Source organism: Choloepus didactylus, chromosome 9 (assembly GCF_015220235.1).
Source record: "Choloepus didactylus isolate mChoDid1 chromosome 9, mChoDid1.pri, whole genome shotgun sequence".
NCBI classification, from domain to species: Eukaryota; Metazoa; Chordata; class Mammalia; order Pilosa; family Megalonychidae; genus Choloepus; species Choloepus didactylus.
Window position 1 is genome coordinate 91,740,683 of NC_051315.1, and position 14,579 is coordinate 91,755,261.

A 14,579-nucleotide genomic window follows, 5' to 3' on the forward strand; every position below is an offset into this window, starting at 1 on the left:
ATGACTGATTCTGTACTAGAATAGAGGAAGCATACTTAGGAGGAATTTAATAGTTCTAGAAGAGTGGTCAGACTTTTGGAGTGTCTGAAGGCAGACTAGGAGCAATACATGGGAAGTTATAGGAAGGGAGAGTTGACTCAATTTTAGCTAAGAACTTAACTCAATTTGTCTTGTGCAGAAGCCTTGTGAAGTGGTGAGTTTCCCATCATGGAATTTGTTTCATCTGAGGCTGGTGGCCACTTAATGAAGTTGTGGAGAGAGGATCCATTCGTAGTTCAGGAAGATGGGGGAGCTCGAAGTCTCTTGTAACTCCAAGATTCCAAAAAAGCTTAACTATTACTGGGCCTCTCTCTGTGAAATAAATAGTGAGGAACTGATTAGATGCCTGAGTTTTGGAGCTGCACCAACTGGCAGGACTGGGGACAGGTTGAGACCTGGAGATGTCTTTCATGAGAATTGGCTTGAGGTACAAACCAAATCAGATTCAAATGTCTGAGTTAGAAGATACTTGTTTATGCCTTCCTGGTGAAAACTCCTTTAAATTTTGCTTCAAATGATAAGTCACAAATTGTTTTCCAACAAAGCCATATATTTTGAGATGTTTCTGGCCCTGCCTGCAGGCAAAGTCTTTTCATGATGGTTATGCTTCCTGCTGCCCCTCCATTGCTCAGACTCCTAGGCACAAAAAGCCCAAAGGAAATAATTGACTTCTAGGAATAGGCCTAGTAAGTATCACCTGCACTTAACCGGGTGGTTTCAGATTTCATTTCAAGCTTTCCAACAATATATGGCTAAGATGGAATGAGATCTCTCTAGATGCCTCATGGAAAAAAATGGGGTACAGACTGAGGAATGAATACAAAAACTACATTGTCTACCCTTTGGAAATCCCACAGTTATAGGGAACTCAGAGGTCCTCCGTCTCCCTAAACTGAGTGAATTCCTTCCCCAACATCCTCAATTAGGGGCCATCAGCCTGTGCTCAAACAGATTCATGATGGAAGATTCAATACCTCCTAAAAAAGCTTCTCCTGCCGTTTAAAGACGCCAGATGTAACAGGAAGAAAGCACAAGAAGCAAGGAGAGATAGCAAATGAAGGAAAGGTTGTGGGAAATGGTTTGTAAAAAAGAATATGGGAAATGGTTTGGGAAAGGGTATGTGTGATGGTTAGGTTCATGTATCAACTTGGCCAAATGATAGTACCCAGGTGTCTGGTCAAGCAAGCACTGGCCTAACCATTACTGCAAGGACATTTGTGGCTGGTTAACAAACCAGAAGGCTAGTTTATTAAATCATCAGTCAATTGACTGCAGCTGTGACAGATTACATCAACAAAGGGTGTGTCATCTGCAATGAGAGAATGTAATCAACTGGATTTAATCCAATCAGTTGAAGACTTTTAAGCGAGACAGATAGAGGACCTTCACTTCTTCGGCTGACCAGCAAAGTGTTTCCTGAGGAGTTCATCGAAGTTGCCAGTTCGTTTCCTGAAGAGTTCACTGAACACGTTCATCGAAGTTGCCAGTTTGCTGCCTGCCCTACAGAATTTGGACTCGTGCATCCCCACAGTTATGTGAGACACTTTTATAAAATCTTATATTTATAGATATCTCTTGTTGATTCTGTTTCCCTAGAGAACCCTAACTAATACAACTTGGTACCAGTGGTTTGTTACACTCAGGAGAGAGCAAAATTTAAAGCACTGAGAAAAAATAATTCTTCCTTCCACGAATACCTTTTCTTTTCCTCTTTGGCTTTTGTTTTTAACCAAGCCAGATTTACATTTATGATTCTAGCTTGTGTAAATACGAAGATTATTAATTCAAATGAATCAACAATATTTAAAAAAAAAATTTATAGAGAAGTTGTAGTTTGCAGAAAAATCATAAGGAGAAAACAGAGTTCCCATACACTACTGCCCCCCTTCCCATTATTGACACCTTGCGTTAGTTTTGTACATTTGTTACAATTGATGAAAAAATATTATAATTGTATTAGTAACTCTAGTTCATGGTTTACATTCAGGTTCACTGTGTTGTACAATCCTTTTTTTTTTTTAATTTATTCTAGTAACATATATACAATGTAGAGTTTCCCTTTTTAGCCAAGTTTTCAAATATATAATTAATTGCTGTTAATTATGTTCACAATATTGTGCTATTAGCACCATCATCAATTAACAAAACTTTTCCATCACCCCAAACAGAAACTATAATTTAAGCATTAACTCCTTCTTCCCTACTCTTACCCCAACTCTTGAAAACCTATATTCTAGATTCTGACTCTATGAGTTTGCTTATTTTAATTATCTCCTATCAGTGAGATCTTACAAAGTTTGTCCTTTTGTGTCTGGCTTATTTCACTCAACACTGTCCTCAGATTCATCCATGTTGTTGCACATATCAGAACTTCATTCCTTTTCATGGCTGAATAATATTCCATTATATATATATATATAACATTTTGTTTATCCATGACAATAATTTTTTAAACTATTCCCTTTATTTGCATTGAGCCAAAACAATGACACCAGACTAGTAGAGTCTGCACAAGATTGGAAGTTGGATTCAGAGGTTTGAGTCCCAGCTTTGCTATTGACTGGCTCTGGGATCTTGGCCTTAACTTTAATAAGCCTTGGTTCCCTCATCTGTAAAATGGGGATAATAATGCCTATCCTGCAGGAGGGATTGTGAGGACTTAGCGAAATAAATATACAGATAGAAAGTCAATAAGTCTGGTGCCCGATGGGTTTTTTGTTTGTTTTGTTCACTGCTCTGTCCCCAGCACATAGGATGGTGCTTGTCAAGAGCAGGTACTCACTAAGTGTTGGTTAAATAATGAATGAATGAATGAATGAATGTGCTCAGCAAATGCCAGTTATTATAAGTTATGACAGTGCTATCAGACATGAGATGACTTTGTAAAGCAAGAAGCTGATTATTCAGAGGTTAGAAGGAGAATGTGTGATATTTTTTCCCATCATGCAGCATGGTCTTTTATAAACTAGACTAAAACTTTGACAGTTATGTGGTCTTTGTCACCTTTCCTCAGTCTTTACTCCATGTTTTCCATGAGGCATCTAGAGTGGTTGCGTGCTGTCTAGTCATGTGTTGTTTGAAACCTTGAAATAAAAACTGAAACCAAGTTAAGTACACCTGGTAGCCATTCAGATATAGACACAATAGTAGATTAATTTTGAAATCATTTTCTTTCTCTAATACTTCCTCTTGTTTGTAAAATAAGCATTTAGTGAAAAAAAAAAGTAGCCTTTCAGTGTCTGCTTCTCTGTTTTTGAAGACTGAGTTTGGTAGTCTACATAATATTAGTTGTTGGTTATTGCCCAGGATGTAAAACTAGGCAGAAATAAAACCAAATGAAGTCTTAAATATAATTCATGAATTGCTTTCCTAGAGCTGAGTGAAACACAACTAGGTAGCTTTTATTTGTTTTGGAACTATATGTTTTCACAAATGAAAGACAAGTTGCATCAAGTTGAAGTGATTTTTTTTTTTTAAATAAGATCCAATTCTCCACTCAAATTACAGAGAAAACGGATAGGATCTAGATTCCGAACTGTTGAACCAAAATGACAGTGGAATGGGAGGGAAAGTTGAGGTGGAGGGTGAGGATGAGAAAAACTGTCCCATTTTGATCCTGATGACAAAAAGGAAAGTGTAACAAAGATGTTAACTCTGTGCTGCATTACAAACAGGACCAGAATATAATGGAAACCGCACCATATAACACTCCTCATAAACTGCCTTCTTATGTCACCTAATTGCTTATTGCCTTCCTTCAAAACCCAGTCTTAAAATTATGCTGCATTGTAATTAGCTAAACACATTGCACCTAGTCGAGACACATAGTAGACCTTAATAAATATTTATTGATTGATTCCTATGCTCTAAGCAGGTAGGTCTTCTTTCTGGCTTCACACATACTTACTTGTTTCTGCCAGAGAGGTTTCTGTTCTGTTCTTCCACTTACCTGAAATGTCATCCCCATAACACCAGGGCCAGAAAGCACCTCTTCTCTGAAGCCCTCTTCAAATCAACCCACCTACACTAAAGCTGCCTCACCCTTACAGAAGCCTCTTTTGTGCATGTGGTTGTAGTCATTTTGGAATTCTTTTTAAGATTCTGCTACTGGCATTCTTATTTATCTTGGCTCTGATACCCTGGCCCCGCCATGTCTGACAATATACACTTCTGAAGAAAGGCATTGAGTCTCATTCCCTATGGGGACACACACACACACACACACACACACACACACGGACCCCCTTCCACATTCAGTGTCCAGCACTTGGGAAGCAAACTCAGAGGACATGTTTTACAGCTGGATCATGAAATTTTTAGCATTAGCAAAAAATAAGACAATCATGATTGCTTTCTCTACAAGTCTGCCAAGAATAGGTATAAATGGAATCAAGGCTGTGATAGATACATCTATTTCACTCAAACAGGTGATCAAAATCTAATACATTTATACCTCAAAATTGCTTTAAGGTAGATTAGATGAATAACAGAAAGTCTTCCAAAGGGAAATAATACATGGTATTATATTTAGTCGAGAGGCCTGTACAATATTTGAGTTACTATACGAAACACAGTTTTGATTCATTCAATCTTTAGAAAAATGATTTGGAAGAGATTAAACTATATATTGCTAAAGCTTATAGATTCTCGCAAGCATCTGGTTTCCAAATTTCCCCATGTGGGTTGACCATTCGGCAGGCTGGAGCTCAGTGCAAAGTAGAGAAAACATGGTGTCTGCTTTAAAGCCTTTTATGCCATAAACTAGAAGGATGGACAGTACAGGCAATGAGGAGGTTTAGTCTATAATGTTTATCCATATGGGCACCAATAGCAATAAAATGCCTATCTATCGGTGGAGTTACCTTGGTATATAATAATGTTAGTGGTTGAATGTGTTTAGCACTGAATTGAAACCAATTACCTTTTTTTCTCAGATTCCATGGAAAAGGTCAACTTTCAGTCTTCACTTAGGCTAGTCTAAGTGATTTGGTGAACCTTGAATACAAGACTCAGGATTAACAGAAAATATAATAAGAGGAAGTTGGGAAGTTACTGGCTAAAGAGATGGAATACATGGGGCCTGATATGGGAAGATGTGGAGGGCTTTGGTGCTCATGATTAAACATAGACTCCAGTGATGACAGAAAACATTGCAGGGTTGAACTGATGTGGCTAGAACAGCATTTGACATTGCTAATTTTAAAGGTGGCATTTAAAGTGAACATATAGTACTAGATGTTAAAAACAGGGAAACAAATTATTAAAACTCATTGCAGCCAAGAAAGAAAGAATAAAATGAAAACATTTATTCCTCTTTTCCCACATGTCTTTACTGAGTACTTATATGTCAAAGGCTCAGTGTTAGGTACTTTGAAAAATACAAAGATGAGTTTATCAGAGGCAAGCTTTTAAAAAGGAGGTGATTCTTTCTGTAATTCATTAAATCTATTCGTCTCATATATTTGAAGCACTTTGGAAGTATTTATTAATTTTCCCATTATAGCATACTTCAGGTGACTAATTTCTATTTTTTATTAGTTAGAAATAGAAGAATTTACTAAAATAATAAATATGACCTCTAGAATTTCAAGCATATGATAAAATGATCAAAATGAGCTTTTATTATCTGTGCTTGCTTAAGAGGAAACTCAAGAGCTTTAAAATCATATTAGTTCTCTTTTATCCATCTTGATACAATTATCTGGAATTAGCATGTATGATGGAGGTTTGGTAACTTTTAGATTGTTCTCTAATTATCCCCACGGCTTTGCTTGAACTTTGCTCTTTCTGTGTCAATAACTGCTTGTTGTCCTCTAAAGACAATTATCTTAGCTATGAATTTGGTCACTAGAGCATGATCACATCTGGTAGTCACCAAGCAGGAAACCATGACCTGGCATGGGTTTCAACTCTTCTGTGGGGAAGAGGTATTGTAGTAGTGGATTTACTTTGCTGGTGCTGATAGTTCAAGAACATGGAAATGAATGACCCTGTGGACACAGACAGAACCCTGAGAATTTATACCCCCTTAGCAGCACAGCAGTCAGGCCCTAGGCTACGGTCTCCACCCACTCCTCTTGGAGTTGTCCTTGCCCCCCCAGAAGCCACTCTAAGGTAGCATTGTCAATGGGGAGGAGATGAGGTAGAGCTAAGTGGGGCAATTTATGGTCAGAAGGTCGGACTCCAATGGCCAGCGCCACCCCTCATCAGATGGTGACCGTACTACCACATAGGACTTTGGAGGGTCTACTGAGAATATTTGTCTTACAGCATTTTTATGACACTTCCTATGTACCAGGCACTGTTGTAATCACTTCACAAATATGAACTTGTGTCATCTCCATTACCACCCTGTGAAGTCAGTGCTATTATTATCACCATGTCAGTCATGAGGAAATGGCGGCATAGAGAGGTTGAGTAACTTGTCTGAATTCCAAAGCTGGTAAGAGGCAGAGCTGTTATTCAAACTTGGTAAATTGTAATTATCAATCACAAGAGGGTAAGGAGGAACCTGAACAGCAGAAAACAGGCAGTGTTTCGTCTTTGTGCTTATTCAAGGGTCTGAGGTACTGTGGTTAGTAACAGAGGCAGCGTGTACCATAGGACAGCTTTGCAGGCTGACCTTGCCCAGGAGCAGTGAGTGAGATGGGCTCTGATGGTTGGGATCAAGAGAGGCCAAATCCTGAGGGGAAGTACCACCTTTCTAAGAAGAAGCAGAACTTATTTGTTAGTTTTTAAAAAAATTTTAAAAATTGCATGGAACTTTGAATAGGGAGTGAGATCTGCTCTGTTTGTACAGGTTAGTGTGAAATCCCAATACATCCCAGAGTAATCTGGGCAGAGAATAAAATGTATTTGCGAAGCCCCCCTGAGGGACTGGGGAAAATGCAGAAATATTAAACTTCCCCACCTGGGGAATTACTGTTATTCTCACAAGCACTGGGGACTACCAATTTGGAAGGTCGAGCCCTAGATCTTGAGGCTTACCCTTATGAAGCTTGTTACTGCAAAGGAGAGGCTAAGCCTACGTATAATTATGCCTAAAGAGTCACCCCCAGAGAACCTCTTTGTTGCTCAGATATGGCCTCTCTCTAAGTCCACTGGGCTGGTAAACTCACTGCCCACCCCACTACATGGGACATGACTCCCAGGGATGAGTCTGGACCTGGCATCAAGAAGGACTTCTTGAGCAAAAGGCGGAAGAGAAAGGAAACAAAATAAAGTTTCAGTGGCTGAGAGATTTCAAATGGAGTCAAGAGGTCATGCTGGAGGTTACTCTTATGCGTTACATAGACATCACTTTTTAGTTTTTTAGCATATTGGAATAGCTAGAAGAAAATACGTGAAACTGTTCAACTGCAACCCAGCAGCCTTGATTCTCAAAGATAATTGTATAACTTTTGTAGCTTACATGGTGTGACTGTGTGATGTGAAAACCCTGTGGCTCATACTCCCTCTATCCAGTGTATGGACAGATGAGTAGAAAAATGGGAACAAAAATTAAATGAGTAATGGGGGAATGGAGAGATGGGATGCTTTGAGTGTTCTTCTTTACTTGTATTTTTATTTTTTATTTTTTGGAGTAATGAAAATGTTCAAAAATTGATTTTGGTGATGAATGCACAACTATATGATGGTAACTGTGGATGACTATAGGGTATGTGAATATATCTCAGTAAAACTGAATTGCAAAAAAAAAAAAAAAAAAAAATCAACCAGCAAACAGAGGGAATGTGTATAGGACCAACTTGCCTGTAGGTAGAACAGGCAACTACCTGATAGGTAAGAACTGTCTCCATTCTGCCCTCAGTGGTTTTCCCCACCCCTCGTTCCTCATACTAGCTTTTTGCTAGGAAAGTCTGGAAGTTCACCACAAGGACTTCATTCCTTTGGATGAGATCATGGCCCCTGATAAAATGTGTAGACCCTTCGGCACTACAGTACACTATCTATTTAGTGCAAAATTGGCTAACAGATGCTTCCGGTTAGACATTAAACCAGGACCTGGTGTTAAAAGGGGGAGGGGTGAGGGACAGCCTCAGGGTACCATGCGAGGAATGTTTGTTCACTCATTGATATGGCGGCCCTGGTGTCAACCGGAAGGTTAGAAACCCTCGGAGGACGACCATACCTAGAAACTGACCTTTGGCTTCATGACTGCAGCCCAGCCTGTCCCGTCTCTTAGCCTCTGGGCCAGTCAGTGTAAAGTTTACAAATGCAACTTATGGCTGTGCCTTCACAAGAGATAGGAAGAATGAGAACTGGGAATTCACTAACAAGGGCCTGAAGGCAAAAACATCGGGCATTTTTTCAAAAAGAGAACAAGCTGTTTGTCCAAAGGTGAGTCCCTCCGAGCCTCACGCGGCTGAAGCCACCAGCCGGTAGTGATTACTCAGCCACACCCAGGATCCTGCCACCTACCCCGGTTTCTGGCTCCACCTGCGTCACTACTGAGATGACTTACTGGCCACAGTGAACGCATTTGATAAAGGTGGCTAACTGGGGCTCAGGCGTTATCTCTCCATTGAGAAAGCCAGCCGCTCGGAACCATGCACCGGGAGCCCTGATTTGGAACACCAGAAAACCTTAAAAAGTGAGTTGAGGTTGACTTTGTTGGGAAGCCTTAGGAAGAAGAGTAAGGGGGTGGGGGGATGACATGAGACAAGACGAGGGGATGGGCTGTCTGTGAGTTCTCTTCTGCTGGATGTCAAGGCCCTGGCTAAGCCCCCTAGCTATTTCCTTCCCATGAAATGCCAAGGTATTTAAGGTAGTACATTGGATACTGGCTTTATCTAGCTAGTGCCGGTGACATTTCAAGGAAGTAGGAAGAACCTGACTTTCTCTGCTGCTTTGAGAAAGTCATTAAATGTCTGCTAGGAGACTTCTGCCTTCTTGAGCTAGGAATATTGTTGGAACAGGGGTTTTTGAAAACAGAATATGTTCTGAAGAGATGTTGATTGCCTTACGGGTATTTGTTCCATGGCAAATGAGCCAGCTTCCTCACAGTTAGCTATGCAACATATAGCATTCGTTTGCCAAGTTTAGAGTTTCTCTTTGCCAGTCTGGAGTTACATTGCAGAACTGCAATCCATGTTTTCTTGGGAGATGATTGTGCCGTGTTGTCCTTAAACGGATGGTGTATAAAGTTGTAAAAGCCGAAGTCCACACATGGTATTCATTTCAGCAGTTAGGGCCTTTGCACTGCTCCGTGCAGTGGATGCCCACTCCTGTAACTGAGAGTGCCCCTAACTCGGTGGTGCCTGTGTCTCTGGGATGAGACTTGGAAGCTGGGCAGAACACAGCCCCAGTGTTTTGTACTGTTCAGACCTTGAATTGGGTCAGTTCCAGCCCTAGTCTACATTCTAATTTCATTCCCCGCCTCCTCTTGTGGCTCTTTTCTGTGTTTTATGAACATATTTGTTTCCATTATTGATCTGTAAATTTGGGTGGGGGTTGGGGGTGGGCAAGAGTGCTGGAGCCAGGTGGTCCAGGGTTCAAATCTCAACTCAGCTGCTTTTTATCTGTGTACCTAAGTAGCTTACCTCTCTGTGCTTCAGTTGCTGCTTCTGTGAACTGTGAATAACAATAATAATAGCACATACTTCATAGGGTTATTAAAAGAATTAAATGGGTTATTATATGGAAAGTACTTAGAGCACTGCTGTTTATGCATTAAGAGCTAGGTAAGTTAGCATGTGACCACTGCCAGCATTCCCCCCTGAGCGTGGCACATTGTAGGGGTTAATAAATGTTTGCCCTTTCTGCCAGAATCCCCCATAGCTAGTAGAAGAGATGGGGGGAAGGAAGGAAAGATAGGGAAAGCATGTTATTTCCTTTTCGACATTTGGGGAGTTTGTGGTTTGGTACTTGGTTCTCTGGAATAGGAGGAGAACTGCTTGATCGTGTCTAAATCCCTCTGGGATTTGCTTAGTGGAGGAGGAAGGGTGATGGAAACAAATCAGTGTGAACTCTAAGAGAAAGCCGATTATGGTGTGTGTGGGAGAGGGTAGAAATTATTCTTCTGAACGTCTTCTCTGCTTCACATAACGCTGGCCACTTCACCTATTGCGAGGCATCTCTGAGGATGGGCATATTTTAAAGACTTGAGTTACATCATCACAATCTTAAAAGAACTGAGCATAATTGAATTGCTGATACAAGTGGGTACTTGCACCAGATCAGGGTCACCCACATCTCTATGGAAACACAGGTTTGCTTTAAAGCCAAGCAATCAAAAGGAGCCTTCTAGGAGCCTGCGTCGGGTCACTTTTAGAGAAAAGCATTTATTCATATTCTCAAGCTGCCAGAGACCTATGAAATGAAATAATTTCAAATTAAATAGAAAAATCATGCCACCGATGAATGCTAATACAGCCTGCTGTGCTTCCTCACCTTTGCTTGCGTTGCCTGAGATCTGCTGCATTTATTTTAGCTGTCCTTTGCTCTTTTGCTCCTATTTGCATTCTGCTGCCCTGGGGAGGTGGTTTGGCACTTTATGCAAAAATGGTTAATTTTCATTCACAAGCATTTGCCAGCACGAAAATGAAAATTTAAAGCCAGGCCTGCCCTAAAGTATGCTTTGTGCTCCGTTTGCTGTATCTCTGTCTGTGCAGCGTACACAGCAGTGCACACAATGAAGAGAAACTCTGCCTCCCACACAAGCACTCAGGGCTGTAGAGTGAAGATGTTCTCCCATAAAGGTCTAAAACTTGAATCAGCACATCATGCCCTAGATCAGCTCAAGCGATATTCTAAGTGATTGGAAGCTTTTATCTGCCTCTGGAAGCAGGCCTTTTCAAATAAGTATTGACGGTTAATGACCTGTTTAAATAAAACATTCAATTTTCTTTCTTCCCCCACAAAGAACTTTGTAGGCAGTGACATTTCTGAACCAAAAGCTAACCCTGCTTTTCAAAAGAGGCTGCCAGAGCTTTTAAATATGAAAATTTTTTTCTGACATTTGCCCTTAAAATGCTTTTCAGTAAAGTTGTTCTAAGAGTGGGTTTAGTACATTCACGTGTCTTTGAATAAAAATGCAACCTTGAGATTTTTTTCCCTCCAAATAGAAGAAACAAATCTAAGTATCTTCATATGAAATTCACATTTCAATCACCATTCTCTACTCCATTATTTATATTTCCTCATTCCTAATAAAGCAACTTTTCCTCTAAGGAACAAGGTACCACACATGAACTTTTATTAAACTATGGGAATTAACCACAGAAGACAGAGCTAAATCACTTGGAACATGAGACCTCAGTAATTACAGGACTAGATAAGGAATAACAAAGGATTGAGGGAAAAGAAAGAAGGGCACAAAAATGAAAGATATTTAGTTAAGCAAGGGAAAATAATATTAAATTTAGAAAAAGTCCCAATTTTATAGAAGGAAAGCTGTTTCTCTCTTCAGCTGGCATTCAGGTACCCCCCTTCCCCTATTGTGCTCTGGGGTCTGGGCAGTGGTCTCCTGAACAGTTGAAAGATCAGAGATAGTACTCACACCTTTTACTTAAAAGGTGAATTGTCAGCCTTTTGCTACCCTAGCTGGTAAATTGTCCCGTCAACTCACAGTGCCCTTAACAGATTTGTAGGCTGAAAAAGACCATGGAGGTTATTTACCCCAACCTCTTATTCTATAGCAATGGGACCTGAGGCCCTCATACTATCCTCCAACAATCTAGAACCTTACCGGAGATGCCCCGTCGGGATTCATATAGACGGATGTGCAGTCTTTTCCACTCTTGTTATCAAAACTTACCTGTCCTGTTTCCCATTCTCTCAGAGCACCACTCTCTGCTAAGGTACAATGGATGGCAAGAGGAGAATAAAATGAATTCGTCCGTGATATTGTACCTTCTTTCAGAGGTAATAGCATGCCCTGATGAACGTAAAAATGCAGATGTCTCTTAAGAAGTTCATACACGGTAGAAGTAGGCCCTCTGGGAGACTATTGGACACTGTTTCAGATGACAGACATTTTGCTGCTTCTCAAATCACATTGCCTAATAAATTTCCTGCACATAGCATCAGCCTCGATTTGGCCTCTCTGAGTCGACCATTAGAAAATGTCACGGAATCTTCACGATCACAGCACTATCTAGGCTATACCAAAGTCAGGTACATGGATACTTTGATTACTTTCCATTTAGAACAAAGAAGCAGCTAAGCATCAGACCCTGGAATGTCATGAGACCCTGGGCAGCCTCGGAGCACCGAGGAAACAATTTGTTGGCTTAGGACCCACTCGGTGCAGCTCTTTATACACTCACCTGGGTTAGGAAGCCTCGGGAGAACAGCCAGCTCTTTATAACCATGACATTCTTGCCACGTGTGAGCTTTGGGTTTTTGCTTTGCAGTTTGTGTGCCCTGTGTATATATAGAGCATAGTCATATGCCTGCCTTGCCTGCCTGGTTGGTTGAACTTTCCTCACGTAGTACTATCTACAGTTTATATACAGTGAGCCCAGGACTTCTTTATGATGGTTTTGAGGTGCTATTAGCACAATGACTACGGGCTCCAGTGTCAGAAAGCTTGGGTTTGAGTGGCCCTGTCACTTAGTGTAGTAGGACCTTGGGTTAATTACTGAATCTCTTTGTGCCTCAGTTTTCACATGTGTGAAATGGGGATAATCATCATTCCTGCTTCATAGAGTTGTGACGCTACATGAAAAAATGTGTGCCAAGCACTCAGTAGAGTATCTGGCACATTGTAAGTGTTCCATAAGTGTGCTAGTTATTATTATTAATATTTTGGTGAAAAGACCTTTTCTTAACAACGTAATATGTAGGGAACTGACCCCCCTCCTGTCTCTCTAGGCTTCTAGTGTGTAGTGCTTAGGATCAAGGAAAAGGCCCTTTCTTAATGCTCCCAGGATAGAGATCTCAGAGCAGTGGTTCTCAAACTTGAGCTAGCAGGCATCTGAAGCACCTGCAGGGTTTGTTGAAACCAAATTGCTGGGCTCCACCCCCAGAGTTTCTGATCCACTAGGTCTGGTGGGGGCAGAGAATCTGCATTTCTAACAAGTTCCTGATGATGCTGATGTTGCTTTTCCAAGGGCCATACTTTAATATCCACTTAAAACACATCCCACTTAGGACTGGGCACATTTCAAATCTGGTTTTGCATCAAAATGACCTGGGGATTTGATATTTTCAGGCCACATCACCCCACACCTATTGGCATTGGAGCCCAGAAATCCCTACTTTTAAAAGCTCCCCACTTAATTGTGATGATCAGCTAGGAAATCAAGTTATTTCCCAGCCTCTATCCTCTTGCTCATTTTGCTTGCTCTGGGCACTTATCTGCCCTCTTCAGTGAAATTATGATAGTTTATGAAATAACCTATTAACAGTTTTTTTAAAATGTTTTTAAAAATCATGGGAAAACTTTGCATGAAGTACCTTGAAAAAAATTGTTTAAGTCATTATTTTAAATTTTTTCATATGAATTTCCTTCTGGTTCCCAAATCCAGTTCAAGAAGAATGATGTAATACGTGAGAAAAGGAAAGTGAATCTAAGAACAGTAATAGGCTTCAGAGAAACAAAAGTGAAACTTTATTATTGCTTCCACAAAAAAACAGGAGGGAAGGTAGAGACATGAAAGTCAGAAAGCACTTGGGCATTTCAATGCATTGATTTTATATTTCATATTTAAATAATTGCATGAGAAAACTATGTATATATTTTAAAACTCAAGAGTTTAGTAACTGATCACATTGCCATATAGTCATGAATTGAGCACATAATACATATGTCATATATATTAAACTTCATTAAATTGTATGAATTATAAATTCTGAAACAGAATGCATTTGCCAGAATTTCTACTATTCAGGTTTATTTTTCATAAAGAATGTTTATCTTTGGTCTAAATAGGCCAATAAATTTTCTAACAAGTATTAATGCATATTAAATAAGATCTTTGTGTAATGAGATCAGTTTGATATAACTTTGCACATGAAGTGATTGGAGGTAACCATATTTGTGGTTTATTAATTTTATTATGAGGCAATAGTTAGACAGTCATCATCAAGAATCAAGTTACTGCAGAAAACTGGGAAAAGTACAGATGATATATTAAAATGGTGAAATTCTTTTCTTTGGATTGATGTATTTTCCTATTAGGTGTTTGACTATAGACTATCTCTATCTAGAATGAATAAAGAAATTAATCTATTTCATAAATAAAATTTCAATCAGCAATTGAAAAGTTGAAAAAAGTTCAATTTCCTTTCAGTTAGATGATTTCAGTTACTTTGTAATGTGATTACTAAAAGCTAAATTATAATTTAAAAAATAATAAAACAATCATTACCTAAGCTATTGGAATGTTGCTTCAGTTTCAGGACTTGTATTTCTGGGTATCTTAATTTTCATTGATTAAATTATATACATAGAACATGTATTCATGGAGTTGAATAGTTAGGCCTCAGTTTTGGTCTGTTCTAAGAACAGTCTTAAGTAATAATAGGAATTGGATACCAGGTTCTTTTCCAAGATGTGGGGGATCCCTGTACCTTTAAAGCTCTTGCTGTCATAT

General features: G+C 39.7%; 1 protein-coding gene across 6 annotated transcripts in view; it reads left to right on the top strand.

Moving 5' to 3' along the window:
- Positions 1-14,579, top strand: part of SPATS2L (spermatogenesis associated serine rich 2 like) — a 194,604-nt gene that overhangs the window by 70,871 nt on the left and 109,154 nt on the right. Inside the window, exon 3 of one of the 6 annotated variants that reach the window (XM_037849414.1) lies at positions 11,822-11,904. The exons of 4 other annotated variants lie outside the window; for them this stretch is intronic. The gene's annotated coding sequence lies outside the window, so the exon portion shown is untranslated. Of the gene's footprint in view, positions 1-8,232; positions 8,633-11,821; positions 11,905-14,579 lie in introns of those variants that run through there. One more of the 6 variants, XM_037849413.1, reaches the window with a different exon arrangement.